Raw genomic sequence first — 18017 nt, forward strand, 5'->3', positions numbered from 1 at the left:
AAGTAGCATAGGCCAAAGGCCAGGAAACCCAGGGTAGGTGGCAAATCCATAGAGTTTGACAGGAAAATCACCCCGAATTGTAACGGCAGGCATGTAGCTCAGTGCAGCCCACGTGCACACCTCTAGTCAACAGAGGACTAGACTTCAGGCTCAGGGAGGATGAGAAAATCTGCCTGTTGGCATCATCATTTTTTGTCCCAGGCTGTCCATGCATACTCATTCAGCCTAGTGAGCCCTGCTACATGCAGTAGATGCCATGGGGGAAGGAGAGGAAACGATACCCTTAAGAGGCCGGTTACCATCCCACCCCCACTGGCTGCAGGTCACCTGGCAGCTGTGGCCCCAGAAGCAAACAGCTACAGCACATTCATTTCTGTTGGGGTGGGGAGGGTAAGGATAGGTGCATTTCCAAGCTCTCCTGCAAGGTGGGGTTGAAACATATTCACAGCAGATGGTGCTGTCACCCTCACTGCGGGATTCTCATTCCTAATTATCTGTGCTGTCAGCAAAACAATTAACCCTCGAAGAAAAATTGCACCGTCCACTCCCAACCATATGAAAAGGCAATTTTTCCCAAGGACGAGGGACACTTAGGGAACCCTTGCACTCACTTTTGGATCTCACCACCCTAGTGATCTCACCATCCTCTGACCTCTGCGCTCTGTGGCAGGCATTACCGCAGCCCCCCTCCTCCGAGCCTGCAGTTCCTTTCCTGTAAAAGGTGAGTCTATTCCCAAGGGCCCCCTTCAGTCCTACAGTGCCACCATTCTACAAGCCATTTCTTTTCATCTGAATTTTCAGTGCCTTTGGAGCAGGAACCGAGTTTCCATTTGTTCCTTCATTCATTTGCTCACTTGTTTATTTACCCAGCCAGCCAGCCAGTCTGTGATTTTGTATCTATCATTTTGTTCCCAGGAGATACAAAGAAAATATCTGTTCAGCCTTCTTGACCACTTCTTGGAGCTCTTTTCCCCCAGAGATGTGGGCAGAGGAAGGAAGGACAGGACAGGGAGGGGTGGAGCTGCCAGGGGCCGGAGGACGCAGCCTGGCTCAGTCTCCGGCTGTAGGAGGCAAGTCCTGTGGCTGCATTTGGATTCTCTCTGAAGATTTAGCTGCAGGAAAGCAGCCTCCTCTCCAGAGAGCCAAAGTGAGTGAGCAAGCCACTTCAGTCCCCAGGGAAGACCTGCAGAGGTGTGATGTGAGGAGAGCGGACAGGCTCCCACCCCATCACCCATCAGTGAGATGGTCTTATTTGCCACTATAGGGCTGGTGACAGCACAGGGCCTGCCCTTGGTAGGTGCTCATTAAATATCATGAGTAAATGACTCTCCTTAAAAGAACTGTTGTAAGCAAAAGGAGAGTCTTCACAGGGCTGCAGCATGACGCGTGTTACCTTAGGGGCCTACTATTTAAAGCTGGGATCAGTTGGTCTAATTCAGCCATCATCATGCATTGTCATGGAAAAGAGCACGGGGTGAACAAGAAATTGTGGAATGGTTCACTGTCAACGCTGAATGAGCCCTCGGAGATGGTGACACCCAGAGCCACATTTTACAAGTGTGATCCAGAGATACTGAGGGAGAGATGGAGCAAGACCCTGCCATGGGGTCCTCCCTCTGAGGCCTCACTCTTGTCCCACAGACTGGGGAACACATGAGGTGGGAAGGAAAATAAGGGTCGATGAGGGCCATTGTGAGGCTGCAGGCCCCCTATTCAGGCAGGAACAGTGCCCTGGGCACTCAGGAAAGAGGTGGAGAAAATGGATAGGGGCTGATGGGATCAGGGAACCGGGTGCCCCCCACCACCATTTTTTCCCAGTCTAAGCCTTGTGACATCTTTTTTCCCTCTCCCTACTGTCCATCCATCTACCAGAGCTTGCCCCCTCCAGTGCCCAGGAGCACAGGGTCCCATGCCAGCTGGTCTGCATAAAGGAATTGTGTTTATATTCAAAGTGGGCTGCTGCCCACTCAGAAGCTGCCCACTCAAAGGCAGCACATGTGACTGCACCCCCTGCCCAGAACCCAAGTGGGACCCAGGCCAACGTCTGGCTGGAGACATTTCTAAATATGAGCTTGGCACAAAGAGTCAGGTTCCCAGGCCTTCTCTGCCACAGAGACCCAGCCAGGATTTTTGAGGCTGCCAGGAGGGAGAAGGCTGGGGGCAGGCAGGATCAGGAGGCAGCCAGCTGAGACAGCCATTATCCCCGGAAACATCCCCAAACCCCTCCCTGGCCCTCCAGCCTTGTTAGGGGAAGAAAAAGGATTACCCTGCACCTAGAGAGTCTAATCAATTGCCTACAACCCTTTGCAGGAGGGACGGGAAAGCCACTGCCTGCTCAAATGTGCACGGATTAAGAATATACAAATGGAATATTTTTTTTCTTCCCCTCTCCTCAACCCCCTGAAGCCTGGGATGCTTGTTAAAAATAGCCTTGCTGTGGCATGGGTCCTACACAACCTAACTGATGGCAGGAAAATTAAGGAGCCGTTGGAGAAAGCACTGTTAAGTGGCTACCCCTGGGGAGTGGAATGGGGAGGGCCGAGAGGGAGGGAGGTGCTTTCAAGTGTTCCGACACACTTCTACACTGTTTGGATTTTTAACAGCAAGCAGATATAATATAAGTTCATTGCTTTTTTTTGTTTGTTTTTTGAGACGGAGTTTCACTCTTGTTACCCAGGCTGGAGTGCAATGGCGCGACCTCGGCTCACCGCAACCTCCGCCTCCTGGGTTCAGGCAATTCTCCTCCCTCAGCCTCCTGAGTAGCTGGGACTATAGGCACGCGCCACCATGCCCAGCTATTTATTTATTTATTTTTTTCAGTAGAGACGGGGTTTTATCATGTTGACCAGGATGGTCTCGGTCTCTTGACCTTGTGATCCACCCGCCTTGGCCTCCCAAAGTGCTGCGATTACAGGCGTGAACCACCGTGATTTTTAATGGAGTTTTATCCTTTGCATTCTCTAGCCTGTGCTTAAGTGATGACTTAGTGACCTGACAGTACCTGCTGGCTGGCCAGGCAGTGCACCCAGGAGACCCAGTACACTCAGGCCACCAGGTACAAACACAGCCCAGCATCAAGAAAAGAGCACTGAATCTATCAACCTTGGCTCTGTAACCAGCTGGCTGTGTGACCTCAGGTAAGTTGCTTGTGCTCTCCGGGCCTCAGTTGCCTTAACTGTAAAATGATACAGTTAGATTAAATGTTAAGCCAGGTACCTTCTAGTACTAGAGGGTACTAGATCTCACTGCATCATTTTACAGAACGTACCTTTAGATACCTTCTAGTCCTAGTATTTCCTAATTTTAAGGATTGAGGAAAAACATCTAAGATTTGCCCTGAGTTTGTCCCCACCATGAACAGTGAGGGGAAATTTGTCCCTGGGCAAATTCCTTCAATCTGTTCATGGTGGGGACAAACACAGGGCAAATCTTAGAGGTAGGGTCTTAAAATTAGGGGGCAGGTAGGAAGGACAGAAGCTGTTCTGAGAGGCAGAGACCCACTCTACTCCTTGCTGATGAAGGGTGCAAAGTAGAAAGCGCATCAATTCGGTACCTAAAATGTACTGGGTTCGAATCCTCGCTTTGGCTGTTAGTAACTGTGTGAACTCCAGTAACTTGCTCACCGCCTCATCTATAATGCAGGGTAAGAACACCCACGCCCAAAGGCTGTTGTAAATACTAAACGCGATAAAATAAAAAGGTACTTGCTCATTGTAGGAACTTCACATCTTTTTATTCCTTTCTTCCTCCTCTACTTAGCCCACACTCTGGAGTCTGCACTGCCAGCTGGTTAAGAAGTGTGGGCTGTGGAATCAGGTTTGTATCCCAGCTCCACCACCTACTACCTGTGTGACCTTGGGTAAGCAACTTAATTTCTCTGTGCTCAGCTTCTTCCTCTATAAAACAAGAGTGAGTCAGAAGTGGTGGTTGTGCTGCCTAAGCCCACACTCCTCCCCCTGTGAGCCTGTTGGGCCCCCAGTTTTCATTCTTGTATCACCTGCAGAAATGGATTTTGGAACTTCCTTAACAGGCCTCCTCCCCTCCCCCAACCTCCCTAAAGTTCCTGGCCCACAGCTGCCTACCACCTGCAGATTGTCTTACTGGCCTAGCCTCTTCCCTCTGCACTCCCTCCCCCCGCCCCCTTTGGTCTCTACTCAGCAGGCTGTGCACCTGGCTAGGAGTGGGGCTTCTACCCTGGAACCATGGGGATGTGTGATTTATTTACATATTTCTTTAAATTGATTTTTGAGATGGAGTCTGGCTTTGTCGCCCAGGCTGGAGTGCAGTGGCATTATCTCTGCTCACTGCAATCTTCGCTTCCCAGGTTCAAGTGATTCTCCTGCCTCAGCCTTCTGAGTTGCTAGTATTACAAGCACATGCTTTCACACCCAGTTAATTTTTGTATTTTTAGTAGAGACAGGATTTCATCTTGCTGCCCAGGCTGGTCTTGAAAGCCTGACCTCAAGTGATCCACCCACCTCAATCTCCCAAAGTGCTGGGATTATAGGCATGAGCCAACACACGTGGCTGGGAAGAGTGTTTTAGATCAGGGCTTGTCAAAATTCTACGTGCTTATGAATCACCCGGGATCTTGTCCCAGTGGAAGTGCTGTTCAATGGTCTCAGGTGGAGTCAAGAGCCTGCATTTCTAGCAAGCTCCCAGGGGATGCCCATGCTACTGGTCTGGAATCACCTTCTGATTCACCAGGCTGCAGAGTGGAGGAAGTCCTGGCATGTGTATGGGGAGGGGTGGGGGGAGGGGGAGAGAGAAAGGCTGGCCAGTTATCCAAATCAGAGAAGCAGTAGAATTTTGATAGAGATGGATGATGGAGACCAAGTGTGGATTCGAGAGACAAAGAGGAAAAGTAGGAGAATGCTTTATGAAATTATGACATTAGCCAACCAATAAAAATAATGCTTATTGAGATAATGCAGCAACACAGAAGAATGCTTATGGCATATTAACTCAAATAGCAGACTACCAATTATATGGATACTATGTCTTCAACACTGCCAAATGCACGTTTAGAAAGGCTGATAGCAGGGCAATGATTCACGGGCACCGTGAAGGCTGTGCTATGGTGATGTAACAACATGTGTTTTTATTTGTCTGTCATTTTCTGGGTTTTGTTGATGAAGTTTTATCATTTTTGTAATTTAAAATGTATCTTCTATCTACTTTCCGATGTCCACTCCTCAAAATCGCGTAATTCTTTGTTATGGAGGTTTTCTGTATTTTAAGCACAAACTGCCATTGTTGCAAAGGCTGGAAAATGGTGCATTAAATCTTCTCAGTCAAACCCAAAAATAAAGCAACCCAGATTCTGTTTTTCCTCTAAGCCAAGGGTCCAGCGCTTCGGAAGGCTGGTGCTATCACCTCTCACTATAGCAACAGGAAGACCTTGGTAACCCCGAGCTTACAGTTATTAAGGGTAAAAATAGGAAGGCTGTGGATAGCTGTTCAGTAAGAAGCTGCCGTAGGTGTGCCCTGGACAGCCTGGGTTTGGAGCCCTTTCTTACAGGAAATAGCAAAAATCAGACTGCAGAAGCTGGTTCCTGCAGGATTACTAGGAGTGCCTGGCATTTTCTTCTTTGTTTCCTGTTTCAGGGCTATAAGCTACCTTTCAAACTGGTTTCTGACGTGCATAGAGGTGTACTGTTCTAGAACAGCAGCCTCAGAGTTCACTTAGGAATTGGGCATGCTCACCCCACTCCCAGCCCCCACCCCCCAAGGTGCCCTGTGCACTCCTGCTGAGCTCTCCTACCATACCAGCGCTGCCCCCCACATTCTCAGACCTCCATCTCATTCTATCTCTTCAGCATGCTCCTCAGCAGGTATTTCAGGTCCCCCAGTGCACCAGCTAAGCCTTGGCTCTGACCTCTGCGAGGCTGGAGGGGGTCCCAGCCCCAGTCTGGCTGATCCTGGCTGAGGTACAGTGTCTGGACCCAACCCGGCTGCCCGGTTCCTGGATCCATGCTGCACTCTGGCAAACCAAGTACAAGGCCCAGCTCCGCTGCCATCTGGCTGTGGTACCTCGGGCAAATCACTTCCCATCTCTGAACTTCAATTACATGATCTAGAAAAATGTTAAAATGGGTTTATGGGATCTCTTGGTCCTATCTGGCTCTCATATTCTATGATGCCTGTGGAAACAACCATGTACCTAGTCACACAGGTGAGATATTCACAAACAGCCATTTTGTAACAACTGAACATTGCCTCCTTAAGCCACAAAATGGATTTTATTTTTAACCCTACTGCATAAAGTACTTTTTAATGTTTACATGCTTCTTTTCCTTTTGTGGCAAAGGATATAAACCCTAAAATTTGTGTACCTTCTGCCCTAGCCTCACTCCACAAAGCACTTGAAGGACTGAGATGCTGAACACGACTGAGCCTTGTCTTGCGGACCCTCTGCCACCAACACGAGGCTCTCTGCCATGCTGAGCACTTGTCTCTGCCTCTCTGCTTTTCTTCTTCTATCTGCCTTTTCCCCGTGGTCAGCCTCCCACGGATCATATCCCAGTTGGGAATGCCTGTCTCAAGCCACTTCCTGTACCTCTAATGAAGAAAATGGGTTTGCTTAAGGCTGGGCAACCCCGGGGTTCTGAGTGAGGGTGGGGGCAGGGGTGTTCATGGAAATAAAGTGCCAGGCTTTAGCCATTTTTGCTAACCAGAGGCCCTTTTACCTGACTTTGCCATCTGTCTGTGTTCTGGATAGGGGAGGTTGCTTGCAGGCTGGTCTCTGGATAAGTGGAGTGTCACTAGACAGCTGCCTCCTGTCTCAATGGCTGGTTTTCCCAGAGCGGGGCTAACTGACCATGGAGGACAGAGGAGAAAGTGAACTCAGATTTAGAATTTCACTTCAACTCTCTCATCCCTAGCATCACCCTTTTCCACAGAGTGATTTCCATTTCTTTTTTTTTTTTTTTGAGATGGAGTCTTGGTCTGTCACCTAGGCTCATGGCAACCTCTGCCCCCTGGGTTCAAGTCATTCTCCTGCCTCAGCCTCCCAAGTAGCTGGGACTACAGGTATGCACCACCATGCCCTGTTAATTTTTGTTTTTAGTAAAGACTGCATTACACCAAGTGGGCCAGTCTGGTCTCAAACTCCTGACCTCAAGTATCTGCCCACCTCAGCCTCTGAAAGTGCTGGGATTATAGGCATGAGCCACTGCTCCTGGCCATGATCCCCAAATTTCAATATGCTCTTGCTGATTGCTTTTTCCAATAAAAGATACCATAATTCCTCAGTTGAGTCTTTCTTTTTCTCATTTCTCCTAGGAAGCTCTCTAGAGGCAGGAGGTTAGAGGCAGGCTTTCCCAGACCCAGAACCAACAGGCAGAGCAACACGTGTGCCCCTACTCCCTCCTCTCCCGGTCAAACAGCACAAATCCTCATCCCACCGCCTCTGTCTTGGTCCCTTAAGCAGGCAGGCCCAGCTTCCGCCAAGGCTCCACATGCTATGGGGTAAGCAGCCTCTTCCCTCACCTGACCCAGCCAACCTCTGCTTTCTCACTAACCTTACCAAGACTCCACTGAAACATCTGAACTCCCTGATCAGGGATGGAACCAGCAAAGAGCCTGGAGGTTGTGGTTACAAAAGAGAATGGGAGTTTTCAAGCAGGGAGGTGGGCCATTCTGAGTGATGTTAATACCTATGAAAAGTCCAGGCTCCAGGGGAAGGTTCTGGGGATGAAATAGCAAAATCACTTTGAGACCAGGGTGGGAGATGGTTTGCAAGATGCTGAGGTCATCATGCAAAAAAGCGGAAATCAGGGCTGAGTAGGCCTGGGAGGCAGGTGCAGAGGCCTCTGCAAGCCCACAGCCTGTTGGCCTGGCCCAGGGAGCAGCATGGTAGCAAAGACATGAGCCAAGACTGTAAAATAGCATGAACTTTGCAAAATAATAACCACCAAGAGCCAGGCATTTTCCAAGGCTAATTTATTGCAGTCATCACAACAACCCTGCCCATGAATTGGCATCTACTTCTGCTTTGCCACCTGGGGGATGCAGGAGTGGCGATGTTATACACTCTTAGGAGTTGACATCACCGTAGGAGCCAGACTAGAAGGCAAGCTTAGATTCAGAATTCAACCCCAGCCTTATACATCCCTGGGGTCATCCAGGTCCGAGTCTAGCTCTCAGATTTACAGAGGAGTAAACTGAGGCTTACAATGGGTGAGCAGCCAAGGTCACGCAGCTTATGAAGGCAGAGTCTGGATTCAAATCCTCACTTACCTGATTCCAAAGTGCACCTGCTTCACTGCCACACTTCCCTGCAGACCACAGTTCCCCACTAGGGCAAGGACCCAAGGCTGCCTGGCTGTTTTGTTCCAGAGGACCCTGCCGTCTCATCAATAAAAACGCTGCTCTAGGCCAGGCATGGTGGCTCACACCTGTAATCCCAGCACTTTGGGAGGCCAAGGTGGGTGGGCCACTAAGGTCAGGTGTGCAAGTTTAGCCTAACCAACGTGGTGAAACCCCATCTCTATTAAGAATACAAAAATTAGCCAGGCATGGTGGCACATGCCTGTGTTGGAGTTCACTCAGGGTGGCTGGCAAAATATTAAGGGAAATATTAGGGAAAGTTATAAGATATAGTCTCAAACCTTTTGGAAGGCTGAAAGGTTTTCATTAACTTGTAATAATGAAACAGGCTGAAGGCAGCCAGTTCCTACCTTAGAGCATTAGGTCATAGGGTGAAGATTAAGAATAATAGTAGCTTCCCCAGTTAAGTTTGTTTATCCCACATTCCTTTGTCTCTATTTATTTACTCATGTAAACTTTGTGCTGGATGGTCCTCTCAGGAGGAGGTGGAAGGGGGATTACCCATTAATGGTGTTTGTGCTGGACCTCAGAACCAATCCTTTTATCATTGGTAAAACCACTCCTTTAACCATGTTAATCATCCACAAGTGTGTTGACTTAGAACTTCTGTCATTAAATCTATACTGAATGAATATGAGGAAAAACAGCTTGTGGCAGTTGGGTAGCTGCAATCACCCTCTGAGAGAAGCTGACAACCTCCCTAGCCCACTCATTCACTGTACTTTGTGTGTTGAGTGTATTTATTAATCTGTCATGGAGTCAGGGTTTGCAGCACAGACCCCTACAGGTGGCGATCAACATCTCAGGTGGTGACCCCAACGTGATCATCATCACATGCCTGTAATCCCCACTACTTGGGAGGCTGAGGCAGGAGAATCGCTTGAACCTGGGAGGCAGAGGTTGCAGTGAGCCAAGATTGTGCCATTACACTCCAGCCTGGGTGACAAAGCTAGACTCCACCTCAAAAACAAACAAACAAAAAACACTGCTCCAGATCTGCCATAGAGGCTAAGACAGTGCCAGCAAGATCGTTCCTGTAGGAGGGCCAGTTTCCAAGAGTTCCTAAGTGGACACGCATCACCTGGCTGTGTCTGTTGCCCCTCTGCTCTCACACACACATGCATCTCACCAAGAGAAAAAAAACCCTGAGGGACAGATGGGAGGCACAGAAGGGATAGGAACAGTGAGGTGGCAGAAGAGCACAGCAGGGGCCACAGGGTCAAGGGGGCTTTAATGCAGCCCTAGGCATGGTGCTGGCTGGCTCTTGGCTGGCAGAACTTGAGACACACCTATTAGCAGCTTGCTCAGTGGCTCCTTCAAATCGAAGGGTCACAGCATCCTGGCCATATCCATCAGGGGAGGGAGGACTAAAGAAAAAAATCTTTATCCCCCTCAGTATATTTTCCAATATAAAATAGGCAAGGATGATGGAAATGGCAGAGAAGAGCAAATATAAATATTCTTTTTACATCGAGAAGACCAAGTTCAAGTCTGCATCTTTTTTTGATTAGTTTCTTGCATAATGCCCACCTAGTACCACCAGACGCAAACTATAGAAGTTGCACATGTTTTAGAAGTCCCTACAATATGTTCTGTCCTGTTGAGATGACAGGTAGGTGACAAATGAATAAAGCAGGTCCCCACATAAGGGAGTGTGTGGTCTTGTGAAGGGAGGCTGGGCACACAGTTCCAAAGGCAGAGACCCTGAATCACCCAATCTTGGAGTGATGCTGAAATGAATGGTGCCCAGGCTAAACACTGGAGAAGGAAAGTTTAAAGCAGAATCAAGCTTCTTCAGAGGTGGTAGGTCCTCCAGCCCTACCATCACTCAGGCTGGTTGGCTAGCCACATGCAGGGGAATGAGCCAAAGTCTGGTCCATTGGGGTCCAAGATGGCAAAGGGCCAAGAAATTCCACATGTAACAGGGGCCATGGAGTGGGGGTACACGGTACTGGCATCCTGGAAGCCAGTTTTAAAGGGAGAAAGAGAGAGATTGCAAAACTCAGCCCAGGGTGGAGTCTACATCATTTTCATTTAGTGGCCTGTGCACCTTGCACAGTGTCTGGCCTGTAATAGGCACTCTGCCTGTCCTTCATAAACGGGGCTGTGTCCCCCAGCATTGACAGTCTGCTGTCCCACACAGCCCTGCACTGAAAGTGTGTTTCCTTGGTGCATGTGCTGTGAGTCCCACTCTAACTAGACTGTGACTCTTAAAAACTGTTTTCTTGTGCTCGCTTCAGCAGCACATATACTAAAAAACTGTTTGATTTAGTGTTTTGAGTAGAATATTAGCTTTCTATTACTGCTGTAACAAATGGCCACACTTCGTGGTTTACACAGCATGAATTCATTATCTTATAGTTCTGGAGGTTGAAGTCTGACGTGGGTCTCACTGGGCTAAAATCGAGGTGCCTTCCTTCCTGGAGGCCCTGGGGAGGAACATTTCTTTGCCTTTTCAAGCCTCCAGGGGCCGCCTGCATTCCTTGGCTAGTGCACCTTCCTCCATCGTCAAAGCTAGCAGCATAGCATCTCTCTGAAAGTTCTTCCATAGTTATGTCTCCTTCTCTGACCACAGCCAGGGAAGGTTCCTGCTTTTAAGAGCTTATGTGATTAGATTGAGCCCATCTGGATAAACCAGGATAATTTCCCCATCTCAATATCTATAACCTTAATCCCATCTGCCAAGCCCCTGTGTCACATAAGGCAACATACTCACAGGTTCTGGGGATTAAAGTGTGGACATTGGGAAGGCCATATCCTGCCAACCACAAATAACAAATACATTCACATTGTTCAAAACCCAAATGGCATAAAAGGCTACAGAGTGAAAAGGTGCCCTTCTGCCCCTGTCACCCACCACCCAGTTCCCCTCTGTGTTAACATTTCCTTGTGTTTCTATCCCAAGAGGTTTTATGCCAACATAAAGCAACAGCAGTATGTATTATTTTTATACCAATGGTACAGTACCATAATACTGTTCTCCATCTTGCTTTTATCATAACGCCCTTGAGATTGTCCTGGATCTGCATATAAAAGCATCCTTGATCTTTTTAATGGCTGCATACCCTTCCACTGTGTGGATGCGCTATAGTTGATTAATCTAGTCTCCTGCTGATGGACACTTAAGTTGTTTATAATCTTTTGCTCTTGCCTACAACACTGCAGTGAACAATCTTGTATGTATATCATTTCCTGTATGTGCCTGGATGTTTGTAGAATAAATTCATATAAGTAGAACTCATGGGTCAAAGGACATGTGCATCAAAATTCCCCAGCTACTGTTGAATTGCCCTCCATAGAACTGAACTAATGTACACATGCACTCCCACCCTAAGCCATGTGTGGGTGTGAGATGGAAGCCCTTTTTGGCAGAGAAGCCACAGCTCACACCTCTTCCTTACTCCTCCCCACTGCCCCCATGTTTATTCCAGGGATGAACCCAGGGAGCCCCTGAGGATTGCTGCCGCTCACAATTTGCTGGACTCTTGTTGGTGATGGGGCAGGACTGGAAAGGAGGACAAAGCCAGCAGCCAGCAAAGGACGGCCCAAGTTCAAAAGTGTTAAAAGACTAGTGGCTTTGGGTATCTCAACCAGCAAACTGCTCCTCCCTCATGGATATTCTACAGGCTTGCAAGCCAACTGGTTTCCCCAATGGGGAAGGTATACCACCACTGTCTAAAAGGAGGGCCTCTCACCATGGATGTGCTGCAAGAAAAGATGACAAGTGCATTTGGGTTTCCAGTGGCCCAACGGCACCTGTGTTAAGAAAGATGCCATTTTCCTGCTCTTAATCCATTCCTGGTGGAGATGCTGCTTCAACCTGAAGGAGGCTTTTATGTGTTGAAGTCAACTGCAATCTAAAAGATAAGTTAAATCACTCATTCAGAAAGACAGGAAGCCTTTGATGGCAGTGACTGATTAAGATTTCACAGCAGCCAGTGCCAGGCCTACAGAGCCCAAAGAGTGCTCATTCCCTCACCCACCAGCACCGTTGGCCCCTCCTTGGCAGCTAGGCAAGCCCAGAATCTACGGCAGAGAGAAGAGAGTGCTAAGTCCCAGCAGGTGAGCCTGAGAGCCTTGAGGACAGAAACTAGAGGTGCCTACCCTCTGCCCAGCCCCCTTCCTCACCTCTATTTGGCCTCTGCCTGGTCTCCCAAGGTCAGCTCAAGGGTTCCCTCTTCCAGGAAGCCTTCCCTGACCCCACAGGCCAGGACTCCCAGGTGCCTTTATACAACCTGTGCATAGAGCATTTGTACTTTACCCCATCCTCACACCTTTGACCCTGAAGACTTGCCTGTCACCTGACATGGCAGCCACTTGACTGTGAGCATTCTGAGGGCAGCACATGGTACCAAGCTTGATGCCCACTAAGCTCTCAGCAAGTGTCTGGAAGGCAGAGGAACCTGAGCTCAGGGTACAGAGCGCCTACCTGCCCTGCCAGTGTCACCTGCCAGCTTATTCAAATGCTCACAGCCCTGCTGGCTGCTAACCACTGGGCTTTGCCCTGGGGGCATCTGCAGGGTTCCAACAGGGCTTCTTGTCCTAAAATGCCACCCAGGTCCCAAAGGCCCACTGTTTGAATCCATTCTTTTAGCAAAGCAGCATCTCCAGAAAGTCCCCATCCCCAAGAGGAGGTACACTCTCACCCTATGGTCCTCTTCATCTGCTTGGCCAGCCAGGGATGGGGCTCAGGGGAAGGACAGATCTAGGACCCAGGGTGCTGACTGGGGCAAGCAAGCTGGAGGAGGCACTGTGGTGGGCAGTCCATGAGCAGCCTGGGGCACTGGGTCCAGAAGATGAAAATAGGCCTCAAGGGGCATCCAGGTAAGATCCCAACTTTACACATGAACAAAACCCTAAGAAGAGCAGAACTGAGCTAAGTTCAGGACAGAAGAGATGTGCGAGCAGGTGAGCAAATGATGTCCAGGTTGGAGGTGAGCTGAAAGGCGCAGGGGGCAGCCCTGTGGAAAGCACAGTGTTCACTGTGTCAGGAGGGCTGGGGCCCACAGTCTCCCACCTCTGCACCTGTTGATAGCCTTGGCCAGGCCATCAACCTTAGATATCTGAATATGAGGATCACCATCTGCCCTGACCACCTTGCACAACTACTACCTTACTTTAAATCAGAAAGGAGATAAGAAAATTCTCTAGAAGCCTAAAAGCAATATAGAAATAGAAGCTGTTACAACAATCATCGTTTGCTTTTTCATAGTGTTTTGCAGCCCTCATAGGGCTTTCCTGTCCAGTATCCCACAACCCTCAAAACAACTCTGGGAGATAGGTATGGATATGCATACTCAATTTACAGATGTGAAAACTGAAGAACAGATAGTTCCAGCCCAGAATCACACCAGTAACAAGGGGCAGAGCTGACAGCTGTGTCCAGGTTTTCTACTTGAAATAGAGTGTTCTGTTTACTACACCAAGATGTGCCCTCCGTTGTCTAAAATCTCGAGCTCTGGCTGTACAGAAAACCCTCCTTATTCTTCAGTCTTTCTATGGATTTGTTGATTCGTCCTACTTCTTCAATCCATCCGTGGATTTGCTGATTGACAAATGAGCTTCCCTGGTCTCTATGTCATGGCACTGTTTGAGGAAGTTTGTGGTCAGAGTTTTTATCTGAGGACAAGAAACCAGGCTGCAGCCTTGGCTCAGCCTCTTATCCATTGTGGGGCTTAGGAAGAGTCCCTGTACCCCAGTTTTCTCCAATCCCATCTGATGTTAAAACCTCTTAATGACCCTGATCTTAGCATTTCCAAAAAAAGGTTCTCAGGGCCTTCCTGGGGGTGACTGGGGCAGTCCTTTGTGACAGCACCCAGAGCAGGATGGGGCTGGCCTGGTTGCAATGGCACCCACTAGGTTCCAGGAACCCCACACATTTTTCTCATGATAATCTTGTGGTTGATACTCACACAGATGAGCAACTGAAGGGTTGCAGGAGCTGGCCACCATCCTCACATAGCCTGGAAGTGGTAGCACCAAGACTGAGGCCCTGGAGGTGGGGTCTAAAGGACCATCCTGCATTTCCACTGCAGCAGGAAGAGGAGAGGGAGATGGAGGCTTTGCCTCAACTCCAAACCACCTCCTGGGGTTGCCATATTGTCCTTACTTCAATGAACTATGTGGAGCAAAATACACTCAATTGGTAGCAGATATCAGCCTCCAGCTTCTCGGATCCTCATTCAACAAGGGCATCCTTTGGAGGTGCCACTGCTTGGGAGTACACCTGTAATTCACATCTGCACACAAAACTCCATCTTTCTTCGAGGCCCAAACAAACAGGTTTTCTTTTGTAAGAGATGGGTTCTTCCTATGTTGCCCAGGCTGGCCTCAAACTCCTGGGCTCAAGGGATCCTACTTCCTCAGACTCCACAGTAGCAGCGATGACAGGTGCTTTACAAATAGGTTTCTTAGGGTGACATTATCAATCTCAAGACCAACACAGTTAAGGAACTTGCTCATAATAGTCTCCTGCTGGAGTCTTTACATGCACGAACATTGTTCCCACACACCATCCGATATGGACAAACTTCACTTGGAAACAGGAAATAGGGAGGTGATTAATCACCTGGTAAAAGGATTCACCCCAGATCTCCTTTTACATCACCATCCCCAAAAATGACTCAAGGGGCATCAAGGTAAGATCCCAGCTTTGCACCACATGAATAGAGCTTCTCTATTGTTTCAGAACATATCCATCTACTAGACTCAGGAACATAGCTTGAGAGACATGGCTATTTCCTTCTTCCTGGAAGCAAACCCAGCAGCAATTCCAGTCCCTGTGGCCAGTTAGGCAGGGAGGAGAGAGCCGGTATGTCAAGGCTGGTCTGAACCCAGTGTTATACTTGAGTCAACTTCTGCAGCAGAGGAAGGGAGACAAAGGGGACTAAATAAACTGGGCTCTGCTATTGGGCGCCCACCAAGCAGGCTAATGCCCTCCTACACCCCTCAGCTTCCAGGCCTCCTGGCCTCACACCACTCTAGAACATTCTTGTTGCCCAGACCTCAGAGGAGGGCTTTCCCAGAACAAACTCTGTCTTCCTGCTTCCTCTCTGACCCTACATGGTGGTACTCCACCTCTGCCAGACATCCTTTCCCTGCTCTGCCTCCAGCCTCATCAAAGCCCACTGGCCCCTGGAGAAGACAGACATGCCAATCGCCTCTGCAGTGAGCCAGCATGGTGCATTAAGGTTAGCTACTTCCTTCTTGGGCATCTCTGGTTTATAACATGAGCTTCTTGGAGAGGGTGGTGTTTTGAACAAAAGGAAATAATTTCTCATTGTGAAATTTCAAGGACTGTAGGGGGAGAAATCCAGTGAGGCTGGGGACAGTAATGGGGGAACTGAGAAATCTCTGAGATGCAGCAATGTCACACGGACCAGCCATGAGCTACTACTGGAAATCTGTTTTTCAAAATGTAAGAGTTGATTTCCAGATGTCTGCTTAGGGGAGCCAAACTGCTGTTGATTCGTTCCCAGTTCATCACGGAATAAAGTCTGAACTCCTCACCCAAGCACTTCAAACCTTCCATGCTCTGGCTCCCATAAAGCCTGCTCTCCTTCCTGCCCCTCTTAGGAACCCCACTTGGCCATTGGCTTCTGCACTATCCCGCAGACCTGCTCGGGGCTTCCCAGCCTTATACACTAGCCCAGGTCCAAGGACGTCCTCCTTCACCATCACCACTGAACTGCACAACTGCAGGGGATGCTGTGCTCATGCCAGGCTGTGTGTATGCAGTGTTTGGCACAGCAATCCATGTGCTGCCCCATCCACAGCCTGCACTTTAGGAAGTCTCCCACGTGCCCCCACAACTTCTGTCTCCTCAAATTCCTTGGTGCCTAGAACCTGTGGCTCACTTCAGGCACTGGACACGCCCTACTTCACATTGTCTTGATCTGAGTGTGTGAGGGTAGGTCTCCAGTCAGAGCACAAGTGCCCTGGGGGCAGTGACTGGGTCCTGAGACCTCTCACCCCAGGTCAGCAGGTTGAGAAGTTAGTGTTAACTTTCAACTGTGATCCTGGGCCAGCATCCACAGCAGCAACAGGGAACTTGCTAGAAATGCACATTCTGGGGCCCTGCCCCAGAGGTCTTGAATCAGATGCTCTGGTGGTGGGGCCCAGCACCCTGTTTTAGCAAACCTGCCAGGCAACTCTGATACGCGCGAGGCTTGAGACCCACTGAGTTACTCGATCCTCAACACGTTCTTTTTGGTTTTACAGAACAGGGTTTTCCAGCTAGGAAAGGGGCAGGCATCATCTTGTCAGACTGTTCCAGAGACCCAATTCCCATGTTGGTTCTCAGACATATCCATGTGAACTCGCTCAGAAAGCCTCCATGCAGCCTGCAATGTGCTATTATGACAAGGTTGCCCGTGAAAAGTGCAGAGCAGCTAGGATGCCTTCAGCGCTCCTCCAAAGGGCCCTCCTGTTCAACAAGCCTTGCCCGGGCCCTGCTGGCTGGGTGGTTACATTATTAGCAACCAAGTAGGGTTTAACAGTGTCCCTGTCTCCCAACCAAGTGATTCACCCCAACTGTGGTACAGGCTTTTCCAACACAAAGCAGGGCAGTGTTCAGGGACTCAGCATCGGGAAGGCCCTCCTCCAGGTCCCCACAGCTTTTCACAGCCTGCCCAGGCTAAAGTGCCCAGCATCCCATCTCCTAGGGCAGAACTGAATAAGGAAGGGAAGTCAGACCGGATATAAAGAGCCAGATCCCAGCGCAGCTCTGGACTCACAGAATCAGAGTTGCTAGGAGCACCTGGGGATCCAGATGTTGACTGAGTCTCCCTGGCATTCTTATCATCGGGCAATACGAGAAACGATCAATGAGCCCACGTGCATTATCTGACAGATGGGGGAACTGAGGCCAAGAAAGTGAGTGACTGGCACTCCCTGACCATGCCAGGCCACAGGGCATTCTCTCCACCCTCTAAACCCCCACAGCATCCACCACCTGGGTCCCACTCACAGTTCCTAACACACATAATTCTACACTACACTTCTAAACACTGCCCTATGTGGCCCTGCTTTCCCCCCCACCAAACTAGAAGGGACTAGAGACAGGACCAGACCCGAGCCAGGACTCCACCCACAGTACTATGCTCAGTTCAGGGCAGAGGGAAGCCTTTAAAACTTATCTGAGTAATGAACCATCCCCTGAGGCAGCCTGCACTCTCCATGAGCATATGTGCTAAGATTAATCTATCAGATCACCAGATTGTCACCTTGAAACACACTGGAAGGTTTGTCCCAGAGGGGTGAGAAAACATACAGATTCTGAGGGGAAGCAGACAGCCACCTGCAGAATAGCGGGTGGGGGGTCAGGGATGACCAGGAGAAGGAAGAAGCCCGTGCTGGTGCTCCTGGTTGAAGGCTGGGAAGGGGGAGGGAGGAGTGTCACGAAGACAAACTGCACCTTCCTGTTGATTCTGCTCAGCCAGCCCCGGGAGAAACACAGCTGGGAACTGGGCACAGAGCTCACACTTCCTCGCCTCTCTCTCTCAGGAGCCCTTCCCTTACACATAGGAAAGGTAACAATGAAACAGAGACAAAGAATAGCGCCAATTCTCCCCAGGTGCCCCAGGCAGGGTAGGACTCCTCAGTTTGGCTTTCCCCAGCAGCATGGGAGGTGACTGCCAAGGTGATGAGCTTTGGGGAACTCCTGGAAGGTCTCACTGGTATTCAAA

At 49.4% G+C, this 18017-nt stretch overlaps 1 protein-coding gene across 22 annotated transcripts in view; it reads right to left on the minus strand.

The window, feature by feature from the left end:
- Window positions 1-18017, minus strand: part of ZBTB7C (zinc finger and BTB domain containing 7C) — a 388369-nt gene that overhangs the window by 319017 nt on the left and 51335 nt on the right. The gene's annotated exons all lie outside the window — the stretch shown is intronic.

The sequence above is a fragment of the Callithrix jacchus genome, chromosome 13, assembly GCF_049354715.1.
Source record: "Callithrix jacchus isolate 240 chromosome 13, calJac240_pri, whole genome shotgun sequence".
Taxonomy (NCBI): Eukaryota; Metazoa; Chordata; class Mammalia; order Primates; family Cebidae; genus Callithrix; species Callithrix jacchus.